We start from the raw sequence: 22,158 nt of genomic DNA, 5'->3' as shown, positions 1-22,158 counted from the left end.
TCTTGCTGTTTATGTATGTGTATCACTTAGAACTATGCCTGGCACACAGGAAGAACAAAATAAGAATTTCCCAAATGAATAGATGAATGAGTGCACTCAAAGAGGTGAGTTATTGCACAATTATGTTCAGATTTGACAAATATTTATTGTGCCATTCAAGCAAGAATGCCATGTAGGTATGGAAATTGAAAACATGATTATGATCCACTTTACCCTCCAGGTGTCCCAAATAGTGTACTAAGAATTGCTGTATGAAGGAATATTCTCATATGGTATAAGTGTCGTAGTTGATGTGTACAAAAACAAAACAAAACAAAACACATTGGGCGCTAGATGGCAATGATCATTTCTCCTTGCAAGACCATCAGGACAGGCTTCCCAAAGGAAGTCTTGAGCGATGAGTAGGAGTTTTCCAAATCATTTTTGGGATGGTCTCAGTGTTTCAGGAAAAGATAAAAGAGTATCCAAGGAAGTAGAGTCATACATCAAGTTGGTGTGTTGGGAAAACTGGTGGGTTTTCCATGGCCAGAATGTAGGGTTTGTGAATAAGGAGAAGTACAAGACTAAGCTGGAGTATAGAGAAAACAAAAGTCTACTCAATATTCTGTCATCCCTCTACAAATAGTGCCCCTTCCACTGGAATAACTCTCCACTCCATGTGGCCCTTTTGTACCCTCTATCAACAACCATACAAGGCTTTCTGGCTCTAGAATAGGGCTTGTGATGCATTCATAGTCATCTTAGTTCACTAATGCCCTGTACACAGTGATTTGCCAAGGAATGATCAGGCTCTTCCCTGATATTTTATATATAGATACCTGTAGAAAGTGACTTTCTTCTTTTTCTGAGGTCACTAAGCTGGGATAATATTAAGCTAGAAAAGTCTATGGCCATGTATTCTGCCCCCACTTTTTTCACTTCCCTGTTACAAAGGACTAAAAGAGTTTGAGAAATAGAAAAGAGAGAAAGGGAGAAGAAAGCACTGGACATAGACAAGTCCAGATATAGAGACAGCATTTGGATTCCCAGAGGCCTCAGAGCCTGTTCCATCTCCTAGGCACCTTAGTTATTATATAAGCCAGTATATTTCTTTTTGTTTGTGCTAGTTTGTGATGTATTTCTGGCAATTGCACCCAGAGTATTGAAAAACATACTCTGATGTTTAGGTTAATGAAGATTGTAAGAAGAAAAGGGATTGGGAGAAAATGTAATATATTTACTCTTGGACATGCTAAGTTTGAGATGCTTATGGGAACACCCAGGCACAGATGTCCAAGGGGTAATTAAACATATGATCCTGTTATTCAAAAGAAAGAAATGATCTGGCAACATACATTTAGAGCCTATTGGGATAAATTTGATTGTTGCAGATATGGGCCTTTATAAAATAATTCATGGAAAGTGTGGAGAGCAATAGAAAATAGAAACCACAGAAAGAATCCTAGGGAACAATCTCTTGAAGTAACATGGGTAGATGAAGAGAAGACTTTCAAGGCTACTGAGACAATGTCTGAGAGGGAGGAGAATAAGGAGAGAGGGGATTTCCAGAAGCCAGAGATGTAAATTATTCCAAAGAGGTTGTTGTGGATAAGAATCCTAAATGATGCAGAAGTGGAGTATGATAAGGTCTGTATTCATTAGGTACATGCTACAATGACAAATTAACTCCAAATCCCCCTTGGCTTAAGAAAACAAAGGTTTACTTCTTACTTGTGTTGTATGGCCATTGCTGGTTGATACTCCATGTTGTTACTCAAGGACCTGGGAACGACTGAGGCTTCCCCATCTTCCAACCACAGCATATGGATCCTGAACCATCCCAGCCACTGGGATGGAAAAAAAGAGGCTGGAGACCACACATGACTGCATCACTGCCTCCATCTAAAAGAGAATAGGAGAAAATGTAATATATTTACTCTCGGACATGCTAAGTTTGAGATGCTGAGATATTGCTGAGACAATGCTGACACAATGTCTTGGCACACATTTCACTGACCAGCACTAGTCACATGACTCTGACTGCTTACAAGGAAACTAAGAAATGTAAGGGATGCAATGGGATTTTGGATGTGGTGAGCACTACTGTCTCTACCACAGAAACAAAGAAGTAACTTTTGAATTTGTCTTATCCATAGGTCTTTGGTGATTTTATCAGGAGCACATTCACTAGAGCAATGAGGCTGGAAACCAGGACCATGTTAGGTGCTTAAATAGACTTCAGTATACTTTAACATATTTAATTGTGACACAATCCTGTGAAACAGGTATTATTGTTGCAATTTTACAAAAGGGGAAACTGAGGCTCAGTAAAGGTCACTCAATGACTGGACTGTTATCTATTGACTGTTTGCTAAGTGTCAAAACACATGCCTGCCTTCATGGAGTTATGGTTGTCTACATTATACAAGTAAATATGAAATTACATATTTCATTACATATCTGGAGCATGCTGGAAATGAAGCTCTAAGATGCTGTATATGAGAGCCAATAACTAGCCTGGTACAGGGATGAATGAATGCTTCACCAGGTGGGTGATGAGTCAGAGTTCAGCAGGCAGAGTTGTGAGGTTGGGATGAGAGTGGCATGTCCATTCTTCTGTAAGAGGAAAGAGTATGTGCAGGGCATTATGTCACATGAGCAGAGTTTGAGGTACTGAAAGGCCAGTGTGGCTGAATCATAAAGAACCAGGAGAAGGAAACATGATGTAAGATGCAGCTTAAGAGGTGACATGAGACAGGGCTGCCCTGATTCCTGTGGGCTAAGTTGAAGATAGTAAAGCCATCTAATATCTCAGCAGAAGTCCGTTGAACTTCTCCAGAAGTTCATTGTCTCAAATAATCAGACCAAAGTCACAGAGAGATGCTAAGACTCTAACCCAAGTCCAGCCTCCTTGAAGCTGGTCCACCTCTCTTCACTAAACTCCAACTGCCTCTAGAGAGAAAACACCGCCAAGTTCAGCTGGAGATGAAGCAAGTTTTGATAGACAAGTTCTGTGTTGGCATAACCAGGACAGGTGTTCTCATTATCACTTAGTGTCCCTCCCACAGGAAATCTCACACACAGCTCACAAATAGATGACCCATTTGCTGTGCGAGTCAGACATCTTCTCCTCCTTTCTCCTCTCTTCTCAGAGGGAAGGAGTCACAGGGGTTCAGGGAAGTAATTTTATCAGGTTTCAAGGCTTTCTCATTTTTGTTCATCAGCTTTCCCAGCACATGAAGAACAATGTTTGTCTGATTTTTCAAGGGCAGCAATTTTGGGGAGTTTGCTTCATTTGCCTGCAACTCTGAAGTCATTCCAGTTGGTGTACGAAAACCTTGCTGCCGGATTTAGCTTGGTCTGTCATGAGTTAAAATCATACCGGCAAAAACTAGAAAGAAGTGCTGAGGGGGTGGAAGGGAAGAAGAGGTGACTTTTGCTATTGAGATATTTTTGTTAATATGAGTTTTGAAGTAAACATCATCTTTGTTCTTTTCCCCTCTCTTACTTATGTAAAGAAAGATAGAGAAGGATAAACTTATTCTTTAGGAGCCGTACTGACAGAAGTAACCTGTAGACCATATCTTGCCCTGCAAGAGTAGCACTCTATTTATCAGTCTAATAAGATGAGAATGTGCCTTGAAGTCTGCTCCCACACCACAGGTCCCTAAATCTTGTTTTAAAAAGTTGCAGGTTCCCAGACAGCTGTCCTTTGCAGCACTAATAAAACTTCACTACCCTCCTCCCCTGCCACCTCCTAAGCATTTTGGTGGTTTTTTGCTCTAGTTTCTCAATCAAATCTATGATTTAAACATCATTCCAATAAGAATTTTTCAGAATGCCTTTTTCTTCAGCAGGGAAACTTCAGAGAAATGACTTTGACCTCCATACAAACAGACACCCCATGAGAAAATCATTGTAAAATGGGGTGACATTTGAACTTGTACTTATTTAGTCAAGAATGAAGCCACATAGAGCTGAGATGTAACTGGGATGGGTAGCACAGTACTTCAGAGTGGATGGCTTTGCAAAGGGCTGCTTGGGCACTGATCCTGGATCTATTAGTGATTAACTGTTTAATAACAGGCAAGGATACGGTATAGTACTATGTAAATCCTCAGCTTCCTCAGCTCAAGGTCCTGGTAGTTAATGAAATGATTCAATTAAAGAGACTAACACCATGTCGGGCATAGCTCTTGTGACTTTGGCAATTCTGAAGTGGTGTTTAAGCTTCAGAATGCATTTTATATCCTGCCATTTCAATATCAACCATTTCTGTTTTCAGCCAACATTAATTGATCACCTAGTACTGATCATGCAGGTTCTGGAATTTGATTGTGCTTTGGCTCCCAACCCTCCAGGTGTTCACAGTCAACCTGAGTGCACTGACAGGCAACTGTGGGCCAGGAAGGCTGCATTTCCTTATGCTGCCTCCTCCCACCTCTCTCAGAGCCATCATAAGCACCTGGATGTGTCCTAAACCCTGCTGCATCAGCCCCTGTTGCGTGAGCATCTTAGGTATGTGATGAACACAGGCATGAATAAGGAGGGTTCCCAGTGTGAAGCCACAAAGAACAGTTTTAGGACAGTGACCATAAGCAGCTGAGTTTCCCTAGTGTTGTGCTGTTATCTCTCAAGTAGAAGAGCCAGACAGAAGAGCCAAGGAGCCACTCTAAGGGCTCCAGCCTCCCCCAGCTGTCTCCCGAAGTGATGGGGAAAGGGAAAGGACAGACAGCACGATACTTCTGTCACCAGATTATTTATAGTCCACTTTTCCTTGGAAGTCCTCGCTGCACCCTCCACGGCCTCCACCACAGCTTACCACATGGAGCGTGGTGACGGACACCAGCAAAGCGGCACTATGGGAAGCAAACTGCTGTCTGTTGTGCTCAAGGGAGACTGCTCGAGGACCTCCTCCTGAAACATCCCGAGACTGAGTAAAGCCCCTCGCTAAAGCCTGCCAGGACGATGCTCCAGGAAGTTGCCATTCTTTCACTTTTTAGGGGAAGAGGAACAGAGTCTCTTTCCAATGGGTCATCTGTCCTTTTTTTTCTCCCTATGCCTTTGTGGCACAGATTATCTGTGGGTTCTCCTTGCTGCTCTGTTTTCTTTGGTTAGTAAGTCCTCCTTTTATCATTAAAAAACAAGGAATGAGGCCGGGCACAGTGGCTCATGCCTGTAATCCCAGCACTTTGGGAGGCCGAGGAAGGAGGATCACGAGGTCAGGAGATCGAGACCATCCTGGCTAATACGGTGAAACCCCGTCTCTACTAAAAATACAAAATATTATCCGGGCGTGGGGGCGGGCACCTGTAGTCCCAGCTACTTGGGAGGCTAAGGCAGGAGAATGGCATGAACCTGGGAGGCGGAGCTTTGCAGTGAGCCCAGATCACGCCACTGGGCTCCAGCCTGGGCAATACAGCGAGACTCCATCTCCAAAAAAAAAAAAAAAAAAAAAAAAAGAAGAAGGAATGAAACATAACAAATAGATTGAAGGCCCAGCCCAATGTGTGCAGAGCTTTGGGCCACCTGCCCTGAGGAATCAGAACACAAGGCAGCAACCCTGTGTGGCCCCAGATCCTGCAATAAGCACTAGGGAGGCACAGATGAATGCATGCAGACACCTTTCCTCTCTCCCTCACACACACAACATGGCTTTCATAGGCGACGGTCTCAGTCACTCTTATTTCATTTGCTGTCCAACTTTGATGCCTAGTACCTAAGCCTGCCCTCCTAGTACCTAAGCTTCTGCCTCTCACCTATAGCTTCATCTTCCTCCTCCAGCTTTGTTTAGGTCCCTGAAACTTGATCATAGGTGTGTTTCTAGACCAGATCTATACTAAGCTCTGAGACAGCCTTTTTTTTTTTTTTTTTTTTTTTTCTACTTAGCATCTTTCCAACAGGTCATCTGTCCATTTTTTTCTCCCTGTGCCTTTGTGGCACAGGTTATCTGTGGGTTCTCCTTGCTGCTCTGCTTTCTTTGGTTAGTAAGTCCTCCTTTTATCATTAAAAAACAAGCAATGAGGCTGGGTGCAGTGGCTCACGCCTGTAATCCCAGCACTTTGGGAGGCCGAGGTGGGCAGATCACGAGGTCAGGAGATCGAGACCATCCTGGCTAATACAATAAAACCCAGTCTCTACTAAAAATACAAAAAAGTAGCTGGGCATGGTGGTGGGCGCCTGTAGTCCCAGCTACTTGGGAGGCTAAGGCAGGAGAATGGCATGAACCTGGGAGGCGGACCTACCTGACCCCGGCCCTACTTGGGACTGATCCAGAAGGTTTGCCCAGGTCTCAGCAAATAGGGGGTAGAGCAGTGAGACCTAACACCTGCCTTCAGGAGAGACACAGTCTGGGAGGAAGCAGCGGCTCACCCATTTTAAAATAACTTGATAAGAACCACACTTGAGGAGTGGTTAAAACAGTTTCCCAAAGTGGGGTTGCTGTGGCACTTGAGTCAGAATCACCAGAGAAACTAGTTACAAGATACACATTCCTGAGCCCTACCACCAAACTAAGGACTCAGTATCCACATTTTAAATAATTTTCTTATGTAAATCCTATGAAAATAAAATGTGAAAACCATGTATTTTAAAAATATTAGCAACCAGTGGTATTGCTAAAACTTTAAACATACACTGTATTAGTCCATTTTCACTCTGCTGATAAAGACATACCTGACACTGGGTAACTTATAAAGAAAAAGAGGCTTAATGGACTCGCAGTTTCACATGACTGGGGAGGCCTCACAATCATGGCAGAAGGCAAAAGTCACATCTTACGTGGCGGCAGGCAAGAGAGAATGAGAACCAAGTGAAAGGGGATACCCCTTATAAAACCATCAGAACTTGAGAGACTTATTCACTATCATGAGAACAGTATAGGGGAAACTGCCCCCATGATTCACTTATCTCCCATTGGGTCCCTCCCACAACATGTGGGAATTATGGGAGCTACACTTCAAGATGAGATTTGGGTGGGGACACAGCCAAACCATATCATTCTGCCCATGACCCCTCTCAAATCTCATGTCCTCACATTTCAAAATGAATCATGCCTTCCCAACAGTCCCCCAAGGTTTTAACTCACTTCAGCATTAACTCAAAAGTCCACAGTCCAAAGTCTCACCTGAGACGAGGTAAGTCCCTTCCACCTATGAGCCTGTAAAATCAAAACCAAGTTAGTTACTTCCTAGATCCAATGAGGGTACAGGCATTGGGTAAATACAGCCATTCAAAATAGGAGAAATTGGCCAAAACAAAGGGGCTACAGGCCCCATGTGAATCTGAAATCCAGTGAGGTAGCCAAATGTTAAAGCTCCAAAATGATCTTCTTTGACTTCATGTCTCACATCCAGGTCACACTGATGCAAGAGGTGGGTTCCCATGGTCTTGGAACCCAACCCTGTGGCTCTGCTCCTGTGGCTCGCAGGGTACAGCCTCCCTCCCAGATGCTTTAACGGACTGAGGTTGAGTGTCTGCAGCTTTTCCAGGCACATGGTGCAAGCTGTTGGTAGATCAACCTTTCTGGGGCCTGGAGGATGGTGGCCTTCTTCTCACAACTCCACTAGGCAATGCCATTGTGGGGACTCTGTGTGGGGACTTCAACCCCATATGTCCCTTCTGCACTACCCTAGTAGAAGTTCTCCATAAAGGCCCCACTCCTGCAGCAAACTTCTGCCTGGACATCTGGGCATTTCCATTCATCCTGAAAATCTAGGCAGAGGTTCCCAAACCTCAATACTTGACTTCTGTGCACCCACAGGCTCAACACCACATGGAAGCTGCCAAGTCTTGGGGCTTGCACCCTCTCAAGCCATGACATGAGCTGTACCTTGGCCCCTTTTAGCCATGGCTACAGTGACTGGGGCTCACGGCACCAAGTCCCTAGGCTGTACACAGCATGGGGTGTGTGGGCCCTGCCCATGAAACTACTTTTTCCTCCTAGGCCTCTGGGCCTGTGAGGGAGGGGCTGTCACAAAGTTCTGTGACATGCCCTGTAGACATTTTCCTCATTGTCTTGGTGGTTCACATTTGTCTTCTCATTAGTTATGCCTATTTCTGCAGCCAGCTTGAATTTCTCCTCAGAAAATGGGCTTTTCTTTTCTATCGCATCCTTAGGCTGCACATTTTCTGAGAATTTATGTTCTGTTTCCCTTTTGAACTTGAATGCTTTTAACAGAACCCAAGTCACCTCTTGAATGCTTTGCTGCTTAGAACTTTCTTTCACCAGATACCCTAAATCATCTCCCTCAAGTTCGAAGTTCCACAAATCTCTAAGGCAGGGTCAAATGTTGCTAGCCTCTTTGCTAAAACACAGCAAGAACCATCTTTACTCTAGTTCCTAACAGATTCCTCATCTCTATCTGAGACCACCTCAGCCTGGATTTCATTGTTCATATCATTATCAGCCTTTTTGTCAAAGCCATTCAACAAGTCTCTAGGAAGTTCCAAACATTTTCCTGTCTTCTTCTGAGACCTCCAAACTGCTCCAACCTTTGCTACCCAGTTCCAAAGTCACTTCCACATTTTTGGGTATCTTTACAGCAGTGCCCCCACTCTCCCAGTATCAATTTACTGTATTAGTCTGTTTTCACACTGCTGATAAAGACATACCTGAGACTGGGTGATTTATAAAGAAAAAGAGGTTTAATGGACTCACAATTCCATGTGGCTGGGGTGGCCTCACAATCATGGCAGAAGGCTAAAGGCACATCTTGCATGATGGCAGACAAGACAGAATGTGAGCCAAGTGAAAGGGGAAATCCCTTATAAACCTATCAGATCTTGTGAGATTTACTACAAGAGAACAGTATGGGGGAAACTGCCCTCATGATTCAGTTATCCCCTACCAGCTCCCCCCACAACATATGGGAATTTTGAGAGTCATAATTCAAGATGAGATTTGGGTAGGGACACAGACAAATGATATCATATCTTAGGGTATCATATCATACCCTAAGAAATAACAGCAAGTAGGAAGACCTTATTTGACCAGCTAAGAAGGAACTCAGAGGCTTTGGGAAAATTACTTTACTCTTCTGGGCTTCAGTGATATCACCTCTATTAGGAGAGAGTTGGTTTAATTTGTCTCCCAAGTTCCTTCCAGGTCAATTTGCCTCTGAGGCTAGGAATCTGTCAGAAGGGTGGTTTCTAAGCATAAGACTATAAAAGGAACTCATGACAGTTTTAAAGTCAGGGTGGGAGGCAGAGACAAGATAAGAGTGGGGCTGTGACATTAATTTTGAGATGCAGGGAGGGGTATGAAAATAGAGAATTCAGCTTTGTAACTTTGTTTTTATTTTTGTTTGAGACAGTGTCTCACTCTATTGCCCAGGCTGGAGTGCAGTGGCACCATCATAGCTCACTGTCACCTCAAGTTCCAGGCTCAAGCAATCCTCCTGCCTCAGCCTCCCAAAGCACTGAGATTATAGGCATGAGGCACCATGCCAGCCACAACTTTGTACTTTTAGTTAACTTTGTATAAATACTTGTTAAGGGACCCTTCTGCACCTTAATTTTGCCTTTTGAAAAAAAGGACAAATGAAGGCTGTTGTCTGACATTCTTTAAAAGCACATAGTACAGAACCCAGCACTCTGCAGGTGTTCAGTATATGGTGAATATTATCATCACACAGTGTAGCATTGAGGATTAACAAAATTATGTTGCTAGATCCCTGGTATAAGTTATGGTAGAAAATAGATGCTCAGACAATTAGTATCCTTTTTTCCAATGTGCTAGAAACATATTATATTGGATTACTTAATTCAACAAATATTTATTGAGCTTCTAGTCTCTGGGAGGTATCAGGGGTACAGTGGTAACTGAGATGACCATGGTCTCAACCAGCATTATGGTCTTGGTACAGATATAGACAAGTAAAGAGATTATTAACATACTGTATAATTGATGGCAAGCCATAAGAAAAATAAGGTATTGTAGACAGAAGAGGGTACTGGAGTATACCAAGCTTGCAAAGAACAACAGGTGAAAAGACTCAGAGGAAAGAGGGAGCATGACACAGCCAGGGAAATAAAAAAGGTTGGAGAAATAGGAGGGGCCAGTTCACAAAAGACCAGGTAAATCATGCTGTTTGCTGTTTCACTTAACCTAAGGGTTATGGAGAATACCTGGTGTGTTTTAGGACACTCACACTGATAGTAAGGTGGAGAAGGAACTGGGTGAAAAATCAGAGGCAGGGACTCCAAGCAGGAAACTGATGCAGTAATCCTGGTAAAAGATAGTGGCTGTAGGAGTAAATACAAACAGACAGATTCCAGGCATATTTAAGAAGCAGAACTCATAGAATCCATGATTGATTTGATTTTCTGGGGGAGGGGGTATAGGGAAGTAGTATTTTAGGATTAGTCCATTTGTTTTTCTGATTATCAGAGTGAAACCTCCACATCTTTTCATTAAATACTGGTGAAGCCTGACCTATATTGAAAATTGCAGATTGTATATTTAACAGGTTTATTTTAACAAGTCAATCCCTTCACTAGCTTAGGTTCTTTGTTGTTGTTGTTGTTTTTCTTGTTGTTGTTTATACTTTAAGTTCTGGGGTATATGTGCAGAACGTGCAGGTTTGTTATATAGGTATACACGTGCCATGGTAGTTTGCTGCACCCATCGACCTGTCTTCTACATTAGGTATTTCTCCTAATGCTGTCCCTCCCCTAGCCCCCCACCCCCTGACAGGTCCCGGTGGGTGATGTTCCCCTCCCTGCGTCCATGTGTTCTTGTTGTTCAACTCCTGGAGAGGATGTGGAGAAATAACGCTTTTACACTGTTGGAGGGAGGGTAAATTAGTTCAACCATTGTGGCAGACAGTGTGGCAATTCCTCAAGGATCTAGAACTAGAAATACCACTTGACCCAGCAATCCCATTACTGGGTATATACCCAAAGGATTATAAATCATTTTACTATAAAGACACATGCAGACGTATGTTTACTGCAGCACTGTTCACAATACCAAAGACTTGGAACCAACCCAATGCCCATCAATGATAGACTGGATAAAGAAAATGTGGCACATATACACCATGGAATACTATATAGCCATAAAAAAGAATGAGTTCACGTCTTTTGCAGGGACATGGATGACTCTGGAAACCATCATTCTCAGCAAACTAACACAAGGACAGAAAACCAAACAACGCATGTTCTCACTCATAAGCTTTGGTTCTTTTTAAGCAGACTGTGGTCTGCCAAATTTTGGAGAGATTACATTGAGTTAGATTTTTTATTTTTATTTTTTGACAGAGTTTCGCTCTTGTCACCCAGGCTGGAGTGTAGTGGCGTGATCTTGGCTCACTGCAACCTTTGCCTCCAGGGTTCAAGCGATTCTTCTGCCTCAGCTTCGTGAGTACCTGCGATTACAGGTGCCCGCCACCACCCCCATCTAATTTTCATATTTTTAGTAGAGATGGGGTTATGGGGTTTCACCATGTTGGCCAGGCTGGTCTGGAACTCCTGACCTCAAATGGTCCACCCGCCTAGGCCTCCCTAAGGGCTGGGATTACAGGTGTGAACCACCATGCCTGGCCAAGTCAGAATTTTTATTTTTGGCTTTTGGAGCTTGGATTTTCCATGAATTCCACCTCTAACTTCCCAGAACAAACTAATTTACATTTTCAGATGCAATAATGAATTTTAACCACTTGATGGCCACATTTCAAAGTCCTTTATCTTATTTTCCTACTTCAGGCAATTTTCTGTCTATTACAATCGATTGCCTCTGGGACTAGGTAAATCTGCCCTTTTCTTAATTAGTAGGATGTCCATGCTTTCATTCATAAGATATGAGTCTGATCTGCACTGGATCCATAATAGGCCTTTACTAAAAATTATTTAATAAACAAATGACCAAATGAATGGATATTAGTGAAAACCTAGTTTTCAAATACTTGTGACAATTTGTGACTACATTCCATTTACTTTTGAAATCCAGACAACTGCTCTTTTACATCAACTAGAATTCAGATAACTGCTTTTTTCTATCAACTAGAAAGAAGTAAAAGTTTTAGAAAATGGTTTAGATCTGTAAAGATTATAACTATATAAATAAAATTCTTAATAAAAAGTTACCCTTTTTGATTCTTGTCCATAACCAACTGTAATTCTAAAGCTTACCTAATTGTTTACATTTGGTATATGTCTTGTATATGCAATTATACATAGACACATATACACATATACAGTGTGCCTTTTATTCACTCAACATTTAACATAAGCATTCTATTTTTGTCAATCTAGTTTACAACATATTAAATCTTATTAACTATATGATAGTATATTGAAGAGGTAAGCCAAAATGTTCTGGGTCATGTCCTTGTCATAATACATTAGGCCATTTCTGGAGTTTGTGATAATTTTAAAAAAATATTGTGAGTGACATTTGCTAGGGGACAGTCCCAATATATGAAGAATACAGTATGGCTGAGCATGGTGGCTCACACCTGTAATCCCAGAACTTTGGGAGGCTGAGGCAGGAGATCACTTAAGCTCAGGAGTTTGAGACCAGCTAAGCAACATAGCGAGACCCTGTCTCTACAAAAATCTTTTAAAAAATTAGCCGAGCATGGTGATGTGCACCTGTAGTCTTAGCTACTTGGGAGGCTGAGATGGGAGGATAGTGTGAGCCCAGGAGTTGGAGGCTGTGGTGAGCTGTGATCATGCCACTGCACTCCAGCCTGGGTGACAGATTGTGACTCTGTGTCTAAAATAAAATACAGTATGCTTTTCAGAAAATGAAATATTAAGATCCATAATAGAGTTCACATAATCTTACAGGTAACAGTATTTATGGCCAAAAAGGGCCAGCCATAAAAGCTTAGAGAAAAGGAAAGTCACATCTAAACATTGTTGATGGAAGAGGTATCCTCAATATTGAGACCTGGGGTAGTTCCAGTCCCACTAACAGAATGATACCTAGAGTGGAATTGGGCGTATTGGTTTGTACCCAAGTGGTCTGGTCTTAAATATGCAGATCCCATTGACAAAAACATTCAAAACAGAATTTTAGTCTGAGATCATTAAATATGCAATTTATCTAGCTCTCTGTTTTGATTTCATGCTCATCAAGTAAATTTCTCATTAGAATTTGGTTTTCCAGGCAGATCTACCTTCAGGGAAAGAACATGTGCTTCCTACAGTTTCAAGTATTTCTAGCCCTTCTGTCAATGATTTCTCATTATAAATTTATTGGCTTCCTATGCAGTTTTCTACAGAAGGAAAATGTACTGAACAGATGTACTTCAAATATTTCTGATCCTTATGATAGTAATTTTACCCTATAAATAAATGAACTGCCATTATAATTTAATACATCAGTCTCATGAGCTCAGATAATGTGAGTCTCTCTCTGAGAGATGGATCTGTTTAGGATGTACTAACAAAATCAGGTCTGAGCCTGTAGAACTAATATAGTCAGATGCTAGACTATAGTAAATTATTCAAGGCATTCATTCTACATTGTCCAATTTCTTGAGATACAGCTTGACTGTTTTATCTCCTGGTGGCCAGGTATTAATGTCACTACTGGTATTAGAATGAGGCCAGGCTTTGGAGAAGCTGAAGTTTATACAAACTGAAGGAGAAAGAGAGGATCTCTTTAAGAAAAATAATGCAAAATTATGAATCCAAAATTAACTAGGCAATTCAATATTTATTTGGAAGTCACAACAAATTAGAAACCTTAAAAAGCTGGTCAATACCATATATATTGTGATTACAGAATATTTGTGTTAACCACCTGTTCTATATGTCTCTATAACAGTCTCTCCTACATTTTTGGCAGTATTTTCAATATAGAGAAAATAGAAAAAAATAATTTGGTGTTTTTTCTAGAATGGTTGCATCATCAACAGTTTACAAAAAATATCTTTACCTTTCTATTCATCATTGGAAATATATTCTTTTTAAATGTATGCATTAAAAGCTATACATTTTCCTCTAAGCACTACTTTTGCTGCATCCCACAACTTTTGATAAGTTGTATTTTCATTTTTATTTCATGGCTGCTTGAAATAGGTCCTCCCTTTCCTTTGTCTTTCTGCTTTTCTATTACATTTTGTAAAGGTTATCCTGCTTGAGATGTGCTGTGATTCCTGGATATGAAGCTTATGTTTTTAACAATTCTGGAAAATTCTGACCCATTATTTTCTCTTGAAACATTGCCTCCTTTCCATTCTCTCTGACCTTTCTTTCTGGAATTATTATTTAAATATTTGTTAAATTATTTCCATGTCTGTTAATGTTAGGTTCACATTTTCCAAAGATTTGCTTCTCAATGTTATATTTTAGATAATTTTTTGGGTCTAACTTTTTATTTGCTAATTTTCTATTTGGCTGTGTCTAATTTTCTGTCAAGATTATAATTTCCATTTTCATGGTTTTCATTTTTTTAAAATTATATTTGGCTCTTTTTAAATTTTGCTTTGTCATTTGTTAAATCATTTTATTTTTAATTCATATTTAAAACTTCTTTATTCCTTTAAACATAAAACTTGTATTCTGTGTCCGATAATTCCAATGTCTAAAATATTTATAAATCAGATTTAGCTATTTTTGTACTGCTAATAGTCACAGGATGGTTTGTTTCTATGTGTATTTTGTGATATTTGACTGTAAGTTGCTCATTTTCTTGGAATTTATCTGAGGGTATTTAATTTTAAGAATTAGATCAAAGTCATGTTTCTCCAGAGACAATTTATATATTTTTTAGCTCTTTCCTGTCCTGGGAGCACTATCAAACTGTACCAGCTCTAAATATAATAATATACCTATGAGAGATAGATAGATAGATAGATAGATAGATAGATAGATAGATAGATGGATGTGAGATATGTGTGTATCACTCTATGTATAATTATATACCTGTGAGAGAGTGATATATATACACACACACACACAGACATATATATGTATCTGTGAGATATCTCACAGGTATATAATTATATAACCTGTGATATATAATAATATAACATACATAATTATACATAGATATATATCAGAGGTTACATTATTATATAATGATATATATACACATCACATATTTATATACCTATGATATATAGTATCTAGATATGTATATGATATATACATTATATAATTATATAATTATATATTTAATGTATAATTATATCATATAAAACTATGTATATATCACAAGAATAGCTACATATATATCCCACAGATATATAATTAGGTAGATAGGTAGACGGATAGATAGATTGATAGATAGATAGATAGATAGATAGATAGATAGACAGACAGATAGATATCTCACAAGAATAACTTTCATTTGGACCACAAAGGTGCATGAGGCCTGGCTTATGGTTTAAAATTCTAAGAGAAATGTTCCTTTCCACTTAATGCTAAGGTAGAAACCAGCACATTTCCTTACAGTTATCTTCCGTTCAGCAGGCTTTTTCTTAACAAAGAAGATGCAGTCCTTTGCAGTCCATATAGGTACTGACTTTTTATAGGAGTATTCTATTAACTACACTGTCCATCTGGAGTGGGCTCTGGATTCAATCTCCTCCCCCTGCTAAGCTTCCCTGGCACTCTGCCAGGAATGGCAGGAGCTAGAATCCAGGTTGTCAAAGAAGAAGCTCACATTCTCCTAAGTTCAGCAGAACCTGCATGGCAAAAGATGGCTTTGTTTCTTCTTTACCTCCCAGGTTTCTTCTTTCACTTGATTTTTGGCCTCTGTAAATTTCTTTTTATAGTTTTAGATCCAAAGGAGATTTCAACATTTCCTCCAGCATTTTGTTGTTTTAATCATCTATCATCACTCAAAAAAGAGTTAGTATAGCAAGTCTGAGAATACCATCCTTACAGAGGCCTGTTTGCAAGGTTAGCCCTTGGCTGGTATCTGGAGGCTTCTCACCATTCCCAGAACTGGTAATAGTGGTTCATTGTGCCTACAACAGTACAAGCCAGTAACAGTACAAGTGGTTTATGTTGAAAACCTAGTTTCCTTCCAGAATTCTGAAATTTTGACATATCATAGGTGGAGGCCATCTAAGTGATCAGGCCCCAATAAAAGCTTTGACCACTGAGTCTTTAGTACGATTCCCTGGTATACAACATTTCACAGGTGTTGCCATAACTCATTGCTGAGAAAATGAGTTTTAGCTGTGAGGAGGACTCTATGCTGCATCCTATGAGTCCCTCTAGTGAATCTCCAAACCCAGGAGCAGTCTTGGGGGCTTCAAGCACAACCATACCATACTGCCAGAAGCTCTCCCAATATGCTTTCTTTAAAGAGATTATACCCTGTCTAATGATTATAAATCACTGTAAAGTAGAAATGTCAAGTTAGAGATAGTCATCTTTGAGTTGAGTCAGACAGTGCCTCACTTTTTAAAAATCACATGGCCATAGAATACTGCCGAGTGACAGCAAATGACCATGGCCACTGATTTCTTCCCCTAGCCCTGTTCTTTGTTGTAAACTGGAGACAATTTTCCACTTTTTTTTTGGTCTAAATTAGTGTTCTCAACCCATATGCTGGAATACATGTATTCCACATTTTGGCAACAGTAATTGTACGACAAAAAGTCATTTTGTGGTCAAATAAGTTTGGAAAGTGTTGGTAAACAAATTTGAATGTGTTTCTTTACTGTAGAAGGGCTCAGAACTTTTCATGTATTCATCTTTAATAAAAATATAGGCAGTATTTTCAAAACTTGTTTGACTTCAGAATTCTTCTTACCCTAGGAATATCTACTAACATATCTTGGGACATTAATGCTCTTGAGGCATAGTTTAGAAGATGCTAGAATAAAAACTTGCCTTCTGTCTTTTGGAAAGCCTTAGTTTCCTAAGTGTTTTCATTACTTACTTTGCTTGTTGGCTTAGGTCATTTAATGATCATCTTTCCAGCTACTGCAACAAAATCATTGGAGCTTTAAATCATTCTGAAATGCCCAGATTTACTTGTAGGAGTGCACAGTGCCCTTAAGCTCAAGATGTCTCATGCTTACTAGGAAATAGTTACATGCCTACTGGAGATAGCCAGCCACTTTGCCACCTGCAGCTCCAATATTGTCATTTCCAGAATGGACTTGACAAAACTTACCTACAACATGGCAGTGATTTAAAATAAAACCCTTTATATGAGCAGATTTTTAAATTAGTAAGCAATCATAGGTAAGAAAACTGTTGAATTTACATATCTGCTCTTTTTTAAAATTGGTAAAGGAATGACATATAAACTAGAGATAGATTCATTGATTATTTAACGCTGTTGCTTTTAGGGAGCCTTCTTGGGTACTTTTTTGGAAAGAAAAGATAATTTTAGTGGATTTCTTACATGGTCACCCAAAATACTGTTGGTAGAATTTACAAGTTGCCCACATCTTCCATTATGACCACCGGATCAGAAGTTCTCCAATGATGTCTTTAGCCACAGGTCATATAAAAGGCCAAAGGAGTTACCCGTATAAATGCTTATCAGCAATAACTGATATCTCCCTTAGCAACAGCAAATGAGTTTGATTTCCAATTTGCCTGAGCAGACAAACATTATCTTTGATAAACACTTAATTCCTCTCAGGATTTTTGAAATCCTGAATATGGACATTTCCTGGAATTCCTCCAGTCTCTCTGAAGACCCAGGTGGGGAACAGCCCTCTATGGACTCCAAGTTGGCAAAGAGTAGCTGCGAAGTTGAACATGGGTGAGATGAAAACAGTGGGAAAAGGAATAAATGGAACCCTCACTGCCACATTTCTTTCTGGATGTATAATAATATGGCAGTATTTATCTTATAGCTTGGGCCCATTAATTTTGACCTCAGATTGAATAATTCTATAGGGAAGTACTTATATCCACTGTTGGAGACTGAGACAGGCCTCTAGCAGCAATAGCAAAGGAGGAGCATGCCGTGGCTGGGTCCCAGATGCCAGAGCTGGAATAGGTAAACAGCTGGAAGAAGAGTGGCAGAACTAAATTCACTATTGTCATCAAGTTCAAAGAGTGTGTGCGGAAATAAGACAGGCAATCAAGCCAAAAAATCAAAAGCTGAGACACAAACAAGAAAAAAGCAGGAGCAGCAGAAGCAGAAATTAGACGATAAAATGTAGAAAATGTTCAGCAAATAGCAAAAAGAGGCCCTTTTATTGTAATGGCTCCAGTGGCATGGTGAATGGAGAATCTGCCCAGTTTAAAGACTGGAGACAAGGTCAAACAGCAGGCACTGTGTTCACATGTCCATACCTCTCTCTCCCTGTGCACCACTAGTTCAGGGGGTTATGCTGCATTTGCTTTAAAAGATGGTAACTCCCCACACCTGCTCACCAACACTCCAGACTCAGCATCTTACCCTACAGGAACAGCCACACAGTGTTAAACGAAAAACCAAGGACTTGTGTTGCCCCCCATCTCCAAACACTAAATATGAGCTGCTTTCTATGTCTAAAACCAAATGCTATTATTAACTTGTTCTCTCGTTTGAAAAGAGGAAATGATGTGAGATGGATTTGACTCAAGAGGAAGCTGAATGCAGGACTGTAGGAGGCCACGACAGAGGAGCCGATGTGAGATTCAGTTGAAAAGCCGTAGTGCTGTAAAAAAAAGTATTTATCTTAGCCAAAGGATTAAAGCTGGCATAGAGCATAAACCTGGTTATCCCCAGCATGTCAAACTTTACATTTGTATAGGAGCTTAATAATGCTCTCACCTGAGTCATTGCATTTGGATTCATATGGCAACTCTATGAAAGAGACAGGAAAGGGATTAGTAACCACATTAGAGGACAGCCACAGCAGGAGTGAGGAGCTGCCACTTTGCTGTCTCTATAGAGGAGGAATGCCAGTCCACATTTCTCAGTAGCAGAGCTTCACTTCCTGGCCTGGGATATGAGGGTGAAGGGTTGACCTTGAGTCTTGGCCTTCTACTTCCCATGACAATCCTCATGCTCCTCTTAGCCCCACTGCAGCTGTTGCTATGCTCCTCTCCCAGAGCTGGAATTTGTTCAGCCCTTGCAAGAGATTACAAGAGTCAGAATGAGCTGGTGGTGTCAGGTTGCACCCCTGGCCATAATAGAGGGACGATCCCATCCCAATACCCTGTGAGACAGCCCAGCTGCTGCCCGAATCCCTTCCTCTAGAGTCCAAGACACTGTGCATTTTCTGAGCCTCCACCCTTCCTGGGCATAAGACTGTCAAACAGAGTCTATCTAATATCATTCACCAGCTGACTGGGGTTTGCTCTGCACTTGGTTGGTGACAACGACCAGGTCTCTGGATGTGGGGTTCTGTTCCTCTTCTCTGGTTCCTAAGCACTGCAGAGCACATGAACCCATCGAGCTTATTGCCTGGGAATGGTCCTAGGTCTGCATATCCTTGCTGGGACAGAGTCCTCACAGGATGAAAGTCTCTCTGGACATTCAGCGTGCTCTGGCCTAGAACAGAAGCTCTCCTGCTATCATTCAGATTTGGTCTTGATCTACTAGCCCCGAGTAAAGGCTCTGGAGAGATAGAGCTAGATCCTGCGTTCTCACATTTCTATGAGCTCTTATAAGCTCTTGCCTCATTCTAAGTTTGGTCTTCTTTTTACTCTTTCATGTTTTCAAACTTAAATATTGTTTAAGTTCACTTAAAAGGAAAAAGATTTTCACAGACACTCAATATTCCCTCAAATTATTTTTATTATTAAAATATATTCAAAGTTTTGGAGTATTAATTTACATCTTTATCAGGAAACTCATCTCTCTCTCTTGAATATCATCTACCACTAATGCTTTCTTTCAAATCTGGAATGGGGAAGAAGGGGAGAATAATGTGGGAGAAAAAAAGAGAAGAAAGTCAGTCTCTTCTGGCTTTAGCAATACTTGCAGAAGCCCCAGATAGATTAAAAAATAAAAAACAAAAAGCAAGCATAATGATCAGCTCTAACAAAAACCTAGCCTATTCCGACCCAAGAGATTGTGGGAAGAAGGGAAAGGTCAGGGAGCAGTTGGAGGTAGAGAGGACATAGCCCCACTTAACACTTGGGAGTTTGGAAGGAAGTCACCTTGCAGGCACACCAATCTGGGGGTGAGTTAAACAAAGGTCACTTGGTTTCATGTAAGCAATGTTTCTCAAAGTGAAATCAACAGACTGGCCTCATCATTACAGTCCTACTAAATCAGAAACTTGACGTGGGGACCAACAATCTGTGTTTTAATGAACTTTATCATTAAATTAGCTGTTTTGCTGCACACCAAAATTTGAGATGTAGAGGAAGGATCGATATTTAGCACTCCCAAATTTCTATCCACTTCTGCTTGTCTTTAAAGGGGAGGATGCATAATATATCTGAGTGGAGAGCTGGGAGACTACCATGAAGTCTGTGGTGTTGAGAGGTGAGATAGAAAACCTAAGCCAGGGGCCAGCTGTAGAGTAGGGGGTAGAATGTTGGAGGACTGTGCAACATGAGACATATCAAAGATGAAGTTGAATCATGTTGGGAAAACTCACAGGCCAAGGCAAGTGAGACCAGATCCTGTGGCACACCACAGGTGGGCTTCACAGCAGGCCAAGGCAGGATGGTCAGGGGTAGAACAAGTGGCACTTGAAGGGAGCAAACCAGCCCTGCCACTATGCAGCAAGTACAAATGTCTGCTCTACAGACTCTAAGACCTCTGTCATCCATTGCCATCAGCCACATACCCTCCTCTAGACACCCAGATGCTATTGAGGAGAAGATCTGGGAGAGGGAAAGGAAATGTAAAAGAATGCATATATTACCTAAAAATATCAATAACTTATCTAAAAAGACTTTTGTTTTGGCACTGAATTAAGTTAAATAAATTAGGCTATATTTTTGTTTTTTCTTCCACAATTCAATGGATGGGGGCTCATAAAGAAGACCATATCAGCTATAGAGAAATATAAGACATTATATTTCTTAATATATCTGAGTAAAGTACAAATAAATCTACAAACTTGACTTTCTATAACATTACTTAAGTCTGTGTGGCCAGTAAACAAGTTATAAAATCATTTTGCTTACAGCTTATCTATAAGGATAAAATCAAAATAAATTTAAAACTGCAGATCAAAAACATTCATAGAATGTAGTAGATATTGTTTTCTTTTGTTCACCCAAGATTTCTATTATCATAACTGAAATCTTCAGTAATGATCCTAGAATTCACGTCAGTGAAAACACTCTAAGTCAAATGAAAATCCTTTTAGAAAACATTCTTAAGTATAAGGAAAGTGCACAAATCACAAGTATACATATCAATGATCTTTTCACACATTGAATGAATAATGCAACAACCATCCTGGTCAAATGGTCAAAAATAGAAGTTTATGAGAATTTTAATAGCCCAATTCCATACCCTTCCCCGATCACTATGCTGCTTCTCCACCCAGTCTTGGTTCATTTGTGTTGCTTGAAAGGAGTACCTGAGGTGGGGCAATTTATAAAGAAAAGAGGTTTATTTGGCTCACAGTTTGGCAGGCTATGCAAGAAACACAGCCCCAGCATCTACTTCTGCTGAGGGCCTCAGGCTGCTTCCATTCATGGTAGAAGGCAAAGGGGAGCCTATGTGTGCAGGTCATGTGGTGAGAGAGGAAGCAAGAGAGGGAGGCGGGTGGTACTGGGCTTCTTTAAACTACTCACTCTCTTGGGAACTAATACAGTGAGAACTCATTACCATGAGGAAAGCACCAAGCCATTCATGAAGGATATTCCCCCATGACTCAAACACCTCCCATTAGGCCCTACCTCCAACAGTGGGGATCAAATTTCAACATGAGGTTTGGGGGAACAAACATCCAAAGTATAGCACACCATATATTAGATTTCATTTTTGTTAAGTTAAATGAATAGAAGCATACAGTATGTACACTTTTGGGTCTGGATTATCTCATTTAAAATAATACCTATTGTTTTGTGCAACTATAGTTTTTCCATTTTCCTAGCTGTGTAATATTCCTTTTTATGAATATGTCACATTTGTGAATATTTGGAGTTGTTTCCAGATTTTTAGTTATTATAGAAAAATCCTGCTATGAATATTCTTTTATTTGCCTTTAATCTATACAGTCACACATTTCTATTGGGTGGAATAGCAGTGAAATTGCTAGGTCATAGAGGGTGTGTGTCTAGTTTAGTAGATAATGTAACACTGTTTTCCAAAGGAGTTTTACCAATTTACATTACCATCAGTTTACAGGA

Source organism: Macaca mulatta, chromosome 16 (assembly GCF_049350105.2).
Source record: "Macaca mulatta isolate MMU2019108-1 chromosome 16, T2T-MMU8v2.0, whole genome shotgun sequence".
NCBI lineage: Eukaryota > Metazoa > Chordata > Mammalia > Primates > Cercopithecidae > Macaca > Macaca mulatta.
Note: the sequence above shows the minus strand (reverse complement) of the source record.